Here is a 9726-nt window from a genome sequence, read left to right on the forward strand (position 1 = left end):
GAAGGACTTGGGAGAGGAGGAGTCTTAGGTAGCTGCGGGAAGACCCTTCAATCTCCACAACTGTCTCCGAAGGGTAAGCCATACCATGAAGAGTTGCTGTGGCTGGCACCCCTAAGCAGACCCTGTATCTTCTAATAAAGAGTTGACTTTCCTGGCTCGCTCCAGACAATTAAGATAATTTTTTGGTCCCATGCTGCAAGTACCTAATGAATTACTTCAGGCACAGGAGTGACGCATGCGGTGGTGCCAAGCAGTGGAGGAGTGACACTGGTAATGCTATTGCTTACCTCAACAGGGCTGGGAGAGGGCAGGGTGGTGGCTGCAAGGTCATGACAGCACAGGTGGAGCAAGAGGGCCACTTCTGTGCTCCCACCAGGGCTTCTGCCTGGCTCCAGACATGCTGCTGCCTGACCCACTCCAGCGCCATCCAGGTATGGAGCAGTCACACTGGAGGGCAGCTCCACAGTCCAACCCACCACAAACAAACACCACTACTGACAGAGCAGCTTGCAACAATTGCAACCTGATGGAGCAAAAATACCTGCTAGCACGTTTTCAAAGCTAAGCAGGGTCCAGCATGGTTTCAAGTTGGATGGGTGACCGCATGTTGATATTCCTGCATTGCAGGGGCTTGGACCAGATGACTCTGGGACTCCCTTCCAACTCTGCAATTCTATGGTGCTACGATTCCAATCCAATCAAAAATCACAATATCATTATGCATTCAACAAAAACACAATAAAAATACAACAGAAGCAGAGGTAATTTGCTGCTCTTGAACCAACATGTCAAGCAAAACACAGTTATCCTTCAAGATTTGCACTTTTCTGAATTTTGCGGTGCACGTCTCCAACCAAATAACGTGTACAATAATGTATCTATTTTAGGGGAAGTTGCATGCAAAAATGTGTATACTATAGAAGACATTGCACTAAAACATTGACAAATTTTCATGAGTTATTTTTTAAAAAAGCTAATTGACAAAGAAATAATAATGAAATGATTGGAAAATTAGAAACCGAAACCGACGTATTCACTCCTAGTTGTGTTTAAAGGAATCTGTTCTAGTACAATAAGACAAACATGGTTCCAATAACTCAAATCCAGCCAACATCCAACTGCGCTTTGTTTGCAATCCATTACCTTAAACCAGCTGAACTTTGTTAACTGCGGAATTAACAATAGTTATAGCTCTCCTGTCCCAGACATTTGCCTTGCTTTCCCACTCCCTGAGTCACTAGAGGGCAACATTTGCTTTCTTATTCAGCATCTCATTCCCAACAATAAACCCATCATCCTAAGCTCCCAATATCAGCAGCTGTTAGTTGTCCCCCCTCCCCACAATTCATCGTATCAATTATTTTAAGGCTCTATTAGTCTCCCAATTCTGAGATGTGTAACTTAAAAAGAAGACAAAACATTTATTGGTTATTGGTTATTTATTTACTGAAATTGTAACACTTGTCTGCAAAAGGCACTCTTCATAATTGCAGAAGGCACTTTCTCTAATTATGAGATTTCCCAATCCTGTTTGACAGCTTTAGATGACTTGCTGTTCAAAAGCTTTGTTTCTAACTTTTTTGCTATTCTATCAGAATGATGAAAGGACTCCCAGCACTGTCTGGGGGATAGCTTTGATTAGTTTAATCATTTTATGTTGGCAGACAGCACAGAGTATACTCTATTAATGGTTACTGAACAGCTGTTGAGTTCGCATTGCGCTCAGGCTGTAAAGTAGGCAGCTTATATTCAAATGGAAGCAAGTAAAACCAAGCGACAGGAATTACTAGTTGTGTTGTCAATTTTCCCCAAGTGTACACATAATTTAATTGTACTTTTGTGTGGTTTCAGTTATCTAGGATGACAGAGGATAGGATATTGGTAGGAAGCTATTAATTATTTGGACTCCAAAGGAAGTGAGCTAGTCTGAGGCTATTTGAAGCACACCATTGTATTATCACGGTGACTGTTGGCAGTACAGTCAAACCTCAATTCCCGAATGCCTTCGTTTTGGAACGTTTCGGCTCCTGAACACCGAAAACCTGGAAGTAACTGCTCCGGTTTTCAAATGATTTTTGGAAGCCCAATGGCTTCTGAACTGTGTTTTTCATTCCCGCCCCCCCTTGACTTTGCAGCCAGCCCATTGATCCTCAGTTTTTGAACTTTTCAGAAGCCAAATGGTCTTCCTGAATGGATTAAGTTCAAAAACCAAGGTTCCACTGTACTATACCTAATGTGACTGCAGTAATTGGTAATTATAGAGTTAAATATTGTATCAAATTATTATTGGGTGGAGCTAAGACTCCACCCTTTAGCTTGTTATTGTGGTTGCTTTCATTTCCCTACATAGATGTGTATTAATGCTGGTGATGCTAAGGCCATAAACTGGATCGGAACCTCCATGGGTAATCTGGATAAGGTGGGGTAGGGTATCCCATTGAAGTGAATTTTTCCTTAGGCAAATTGCCGGCATGGAAAAAGAGAAGAAGAAGAGTTTGGATTTGATATCCTGCTTTATCACTACCCAAAGGTGTCTCAAAGCGGCTAACATTCTCCTTTCCCTTCCTCCCCCACAACAAACACTCTGTGAGGTGAGTGGGGCTGAGAGACTTCAGAGAAGTGTGACTAGCCCAAGGTCACCCAGCAGCTGCATGTGGAGGAGTGGAGATGCGAACCCGGTTCACCAGATTACGAGACTACCACTCTTAACTACTACACCACACTGGCTGTGCAGGTGGTGTATGTGATATGAATTGGGGCAATTGTGTGTGTGGGGGGGGGGAGGAATGTAGCCCTGCCTACACCCCATGCTAGGATCCTAATCCAAATCTCACACACCCACACCCATGCTGGCAAATTTTGTGTGTGTGCTTAAATCATCCTGCTCTTGTGAGTTAACATATTGTCCAGCTTTGTCCTGAGTTGCCATGCCCTCAACTCTTTCCCTCCCCAGCCCCCGCCACACACAGGAAATTAAAAAGCAGTGCCCTGGAACATTTAGGCAGCCACGTTTAGAACATGTATTTATCTGTCGGAGTGTTCGTTTATAGCCCTGGTCATTCCACCATGTTCTAAGATGCAGGAAAGCATCCTATACTGATTTTGACCCACAGTTCCACATCCTGGTCAACGTATAATTCTGCTGGTTGGGGTGTGCTGAGGACAGGCTAAATATACCTCCTGAAAATGCGGGGGGGGGGGAATATTACAGGAGTGGTGTGTGGGCACACATTGTCCTGAACTCCCTGGGGCTTCCTGTTGTCAGCCATGGGTCCTCGTTTTGAATTAGGCACAGTTCCTATGTCAAAAGCACACATCACGAATTGAAATGGCACATCTGCTCCAAGAAGGAAAAGTGTATAGTCAAGAGAGAGGCTATATACAGTGACTTTTTAAAAATCCTGAATTTGCAGGGAGCTGCATCTCAGCAGGGAAGGAAGCAGATAGAGGTGTCTGCGCAGAGAGCCCTCAGAAGTCTAAAATGAGTGGGATCCAGTGTCATAAAATAACACCCCCCCCCAAAAAAAACCTACACCAGTCTAAACAACTTATTTCTCATAGCCATCCAGTTTCTTCTAGATCAGGATTGGGCAGACTTATCCGACCTATTTTATGGGGGGGTGTTGTTGCTTGAACCCAGGTCAACCAACCTGAGCCAGGTGGAAAAGGAATATTGTTAGAATCAAAGGTTTTCTGTGAACAATTCTGAGCCAAGAATCTAGTTTTCAGCATTGGAACGGAACTGGGTTCAAATTCCTTTCACAGAAAAGAGCCCACTCCTAGTGAGCTTTCTTCATTTCAGCAACCTAATTTAGGAACCAGAAGCGCTTGCTGCTCACTGTGAGATCTATCAACAGATCCTGATCTACTTTCTGGCCAGCCCTGACTCCTTCAGATCACATGAATTTCTAGCCTTCTAAACCCTGTGACAGGCGATAACTAGGTTGAAGTGGGGGAGGCCCCTCAAGGAGCCATCAGCCTCTAAATCTCCGCTAATTGCAGCTTTGCTCACATGGATAATACATCAGTCACAGGCTCACAGCTGAACCTTCAACAATTAGCAAGCATCTCCTGTAGTTTTGGTTTTAAGAAATGGAGAACGCTGCAAGCTGCCAACCGTTTTACTCCTGCCATCTTAATTGAGAACTTAACTCTTAACTTAACTCTCCTTACTCCCAGGAGAGGGTATTGTGGATGGCAGCCTAAGTGCCAAAGAAAGAATGGAACCGTGCTTTCTGATAGGTCAGCCTGTTGAGCGAGTCAACTGGGTGTGTCAACTAAAGGTCTAGGCTTCTGTACAGTCTGTTTCATCTGTAAAATGAACAATACTGCTACTTACCTGCCTTGCATATACAGGTGAAACTTGGAAAATTAGAATATTGTGGAAAAGTTCATTTAGTTCATTAATTCAACTTAAAAGGTGAAACTAATATATGAGATAGACTCATGACATGCAAAGTAAGATATGTCAAGCCTTTATTTGTTATAATAAAGGACTTATTGAAGCACAGTGGACCAACACCAGCTGATGACATGGCTCCCCAAATCTCTTTTCTGATGAGAGCAGCTTTTGCAATTCATTTGGAAACCAAGGACCCAGAGTCTGGAGGAAGAATGGGGAGGCACACAATGACAGATGCTTGAAATCCAGTGTGAAGTTTCCACAGTCTGTGTTGATTTGGGGAGCCATGTCATCAGCTGGTGTTGGTCCACTGTGCTTCATTAAGTCCAGGGTCAATGCAGCCGTCTACCAGGAGATTTTGGAGCACTTCATGCTTCCTTCCACAGACAAGCTTTATGGGGATGCTGACTTCATTTTCCAGCAGGACTTTGGCACCTGCCCACACTGCCAAAAGTACCAAAACCTGGTTCAATGCCCATGGGATTACTGTGCTTGATTGGCCAGCAAACTCACCTAACCTGAACCCCATAGAGAATCTATGGGGCATTGCCAAGAGAAAGATGAGAGACATGAGACCAAGCAATGCAGAAGAGCTGAAGGGCGATACTGAAGCTTCCTGGTCTTCCATAACACCTCAGCAGTGCCACAGGCTGATAGCATCCATGCCACGCCACATTGAGGCAGTAATTGATGCAAAAGAGGCCCAGATCAAGTACTGAGGACATGTGCATACTTCTACTTCTCAGAGGTCCAATATTGTTCTATTTGCAGTCCTTGTTTTGCTGATTTCATTTAATATTCAAATTTTCTGAGATTGTTAATTTGGGGTTTTCATCAACTGTATGCCATGATCATCACAATTATAACAAATAAAGGTTTGACATATCTCACTTTGCATGTCATGAGTCTATCTCATATATTAGTTTCACCTTATAAGGTGAATTACTGAACTAAATGAACTTTTCCACGATATTCTAATTTTCCGAGTTTCACCTGTAGGTGACGCTGTGATGCCGAGCAAATGGTTGTCAAGTATTTGACAGTTGTAAAATATTGTCAAATATACCATGAATTCAGAAATGTGCAAGTACTAGCTTGCTTTTCTTACTGCACCATGTCCTCAACTAGTAACAAGGGCAGGAGTAAAGGTTTCTTGGTCTCCTGCACTACAGAATGGATACACATACCGCCCCCCCCCCTACATTTGTTCTACATAGAACTAATATTCACCTTGCTTTAATTACTACGGACATGATTCAGCCCAGTTGGAGGGGAGGAGGATTAAGTGAAGGAGCTCATCATGGCAGCTCCCATAGCCACACCCCAAGGAGAGTACAAAAATCCCAGGTCAGTGTATTGATCTGTTATTTCACAGAGAGGGAAGGAGTGAGGGAGATGGCTGCAGCACATAGGATAATATACACTTTATTAGGCTCGTGGTGGTGCTCCTGTGAATTGTTCCCTGGTACATCTCACTTGCAAAACACGCTGGGTAGTATTCAGCTAAGTTTTTACTCCGAGTAGATCCTGTGAAATTAATAAACATGACTAAGTGAGGTCGATGAATTTTAATGGGTCTACTCTTGAGTAAATCTTACTTGAATACCACCCATTGAGCTTTAACAAATGATCTGCAGCTAGCTAAAATGGAACCTTGTGCTTTTAATGAGAAAGGGAAAACGACTTGTAAAGATGTGTTCACATTTAAACTGCTAGTGTGAAGCAGGGACCACAGCAAAGGAAAGGAAATCAATCAATCAAAACTTTATTAGCAAAGCCAACAGGCCACAGCTAGACAAGAATTAAAAATAAAAATAAAAATAAGAATAAAAAGAAGAAAAGAACAGGCAAAAGGGGGTCCGTCAGATGAACAAGTCTGTCACTCAGATGGTGGCCCTCAATTTCACAGCTCTCTCGATGTACCTCGCGACCTTCTCTGTTATCTGACTATCCGTATCAGATAAGAGAAGATACAGTGTAATGTCTGGTGAACGGCCGGGGTTGGAGAGAATAAGTGGAGTAATAATCTCATTCCTTAGGTCTTTGTAAATAGGGCAAGATAGAAGGACATGGGACACTGTTTCCGTGTTACCATCTCCACATGGGCAGAGTCGTTTTTCAAATGGAGTCTTTTGGTAACGACCTTCGAGTACGGCAGAAGGAAGAACATCCCATCTAGCCAATGTAAAGGCACGTCTGTATTTTGGGATGGTTAATTTAGACAAATATGAGGCTGGGGAGTCAAAATGAGAAGGGGGAAAGTAGGTATACCATGGGCACAGTTTCTTTAAGATGGTCAGGTTGTTTTGCCGTTCAATGTCTTTCAGGCGCTGGCCAATTAGACTCTTTGCTTTAATGAGGCCCATTGATAGTAGGGACTGTGAATGCAAACCGCATGTAAGGAGTTTTTGATGCACAGTTTTGAACCACTTGCTTTTGTGAGAATCTTGCATTACTAGAGGCAGTAGACCAGGTGGGTTTAGATTAAGACGAAGCCAGTAGTTGAATGTTCTTTGCCAAGTCTGAGTTTCTACAGATGGAAGGCAGGCCTCGAGTCGTAATGCTGCGTTTGGAACACAGGGGGGGACGCCGAATATCTGCCTTAGAAATTTAGACTGAACAGTTTCAAGACTGGAGCAGTGGTTCCCCGTCCAGATTTGTGCCCCATACAGTAACTGCGCCAAAGGTTTTGCTTGAAAAACTTCAAGGGCTGCTGGGATGTATCTGCCCCCCTTTGTGTAAAAGAAGCGGGACAGCATCTTAATACTTTGAGCTGCTTTTTCTTTGGCACATTTTTGATGGACATCCCAGGACCCGGTCGACTGGAACACGATACCCAGATATTTGAAGGCTTTAACCTGTTCAATTGTCTGGTTATCCATCCTCCAGCTGTACTGTCTGTGTTTCCTTGCAAAAACCATAATTTTGGTTTTCTGATAGTTTATTGCCAGTTGCTCTCTCCTACAGTATGCTGAAAATTCACCTATGAGCCTATTTAAGCCTATTCTTGTTCGAGATAGGAGTATCGCATCATCAGCATACAAAAGTACTGATATTGATTTGTCAGCCAGTTTGGGGGCGTGGAAGTCCGGAGATGACAAACAGTTAACCATATCATTGATGTAAAAGTTAAATAGAACTGGGGCCAGGATGCAACCTTGCTTGACCCCCTTGCTGACAGGAACTGGTCCTATAAGATGGCCATTTAACGAAGTTCTTACATGCAGCACCGTGTCTTTATATAGACAGCTGATCAGGAATAATAGTCTTTTGTCTATACTTGATGTGCTCAATTTATCCCAGAGTCTTGCACGTGGAATTGAATCGAAGGCAGCCTTTAGATCGATAAAGGCTGCATATAGCACCCCGCGGGATTTTTTGGCATATTTATCAATTAAATAGGCTAGGGTGAAGCAGTGGTCTATGGTGGATCTGCCTTGCCTGAAACCCGCTTGCTCTTCCGCTAGAATAGCTTCAGTTTCCAGCCAGCTAGTTAGCTTAATATAAAGATGTTTGGCATATAGTTTGCTGGGTATAGGCAGAAGGCTGATTGGTCTATAGCTCGCCGGGTCTGGCGTAGGTCCTTTTTTGTAGATTGGAATAACTATTGCCTCAGTCCAACCATCTGGAAGTAAACCCGTTGAGTCGATCCAAGAAAATAGAGACGCCAGCAGGGGGGCCCACCAGCCAATGTTGGACTTCAGAAGTTCGGCAGGGATGTAATCAATCCCTGGGGCCTTGTTGTTCTTTAATTGTGCGATTAAGTTCTCAACTTCCTTAACAGTTACTGGTGGCCAGTGAGGTAGGTCCTCCAATTGAATACATAATTTGTAATGTTGGGCTTCCTGGTCATAGAACACAGATTGAAAATGGCGCAACCACTCCATTGGTTCCACTGTACAGATGGAATTAGTACGCTCCTGGTCCAGTAGACCAGATATGGTTCGCCAAAAGCAAGTGGTATCTTTCTCGTGTGATGCCTTAACCAAACTGTGCCATGCGGCTCTTTCAGCTTCCAGTTTCTTTCTCCTTAGTAATTGTTTGTAAAACCGTCTCAGATCAATATAAGCATTAAGTAGGGGGGCAGTCCCTGATTTCCTATATCTCTGGTAGGCAGTTCTCATTTGTCTCCTTGTTTGCCTGGACTCCAGGTCAAACCAGCTAGCTCCGTCCTTTGCCCTTTTTGTAGCGGCGCTATGTATCACTGTTGTTAAATGGGATTTCAGTCTTTCCAAAAGTAATTTAAAGCGCTCCATAATCACATCTACTGAATTGCCTGACACAATAGCGGAGCGAATAAGCTTTAACTCCACTGACTGAAGAAGGAGGGTTAGGTTTTCATTCAGTATTGGGGACCATTTGAGTCTTTTGGGAGCAGGTATACCCAAATTTACAGAGGGTATATATTGTGGCTCGGCAATCGAATAGTCAAAAGGCCGACCTGCAAGCTCTAAAATTAGAGGTAGGTGATCACTCAGAGTATTGTGGCCCACTAGGAACTTCCTTACAAAGCTGTGAGCAAATCTTGAGATTAGAATATAATCTATAACGCTTCCCCCAGCCTTGGAGAAATGGGTATATTCCCCGGGGCGATCCCCCTCTATGTTGCCGTTTAATATCAGCAGTTCCCTCCGTCTGGCAGCCTGCACTAAGCAGAGACCTGAAAAATTACTTCTGCTATCTTTGGACAGTCGTGTCGCACCAATATCCGTCAGTTCTTCAGGGTCCATAAATAGGTTGAAGTGAGTGTATAGACTGTTGTCATCTGTTCCTATGCGAGCATTAAAGTCTCCACACACAATAGTCAGGGCAGACGGGTAAGTAGATTCGAGAGGCTCTAAAAACGCCTCTAGCTCAGCCCATATAGCCTTGACCACGGAGTTTTTTTGGCCTGGGGGGATATAAACATTGACCAGCAAAAGAGTAGTTCTCTTGAAGCTAAGTAGAGCGGCTGTTGCTAAAGAATTGCAGCTGGGTAGGGCTGTTAGAGAGTGCGCCAGCTCCGTGGAAATGAAGCAAGCTAGGCCACCACTAGATCTGCCGCCCCTTAGAGATGGAGAGGCAGGCAGGTAGTGGCAGTTATACCCATTGAGAAATATAGGGTCATTCTGCCATGTCTCCTGAAAGAGGATGATGTCAAATTGCTTAAGGTAGCACAAAAATTGTTGAGTGTTTTTCTTGGCGTGCCAACCCGCGATATTCCAAGACAGCACTTTTAGGCCCCGGGCCCTTCGGGGAGCTGGGTCTATGTCACCACCACGTCCAGCAATTCTTTGGTGTCTAAAAAAACACACCCGTTGGCTCTTTTCGAGGATGACTGCTTG

The sequence above is a fragment of the Podarcis cretensis genome (genome assembly GCF_951804945.1).
Source record: "Podarcis cretensis genome assembly, chromosome: 1".
NCBI classification, from domain to species: domain Eukaryota; kingdom Metazoa; phylum Chordata; class Lepidosauria; order Squamata; family Lacertidae; genus Podarcis; species Podarcis cretensis.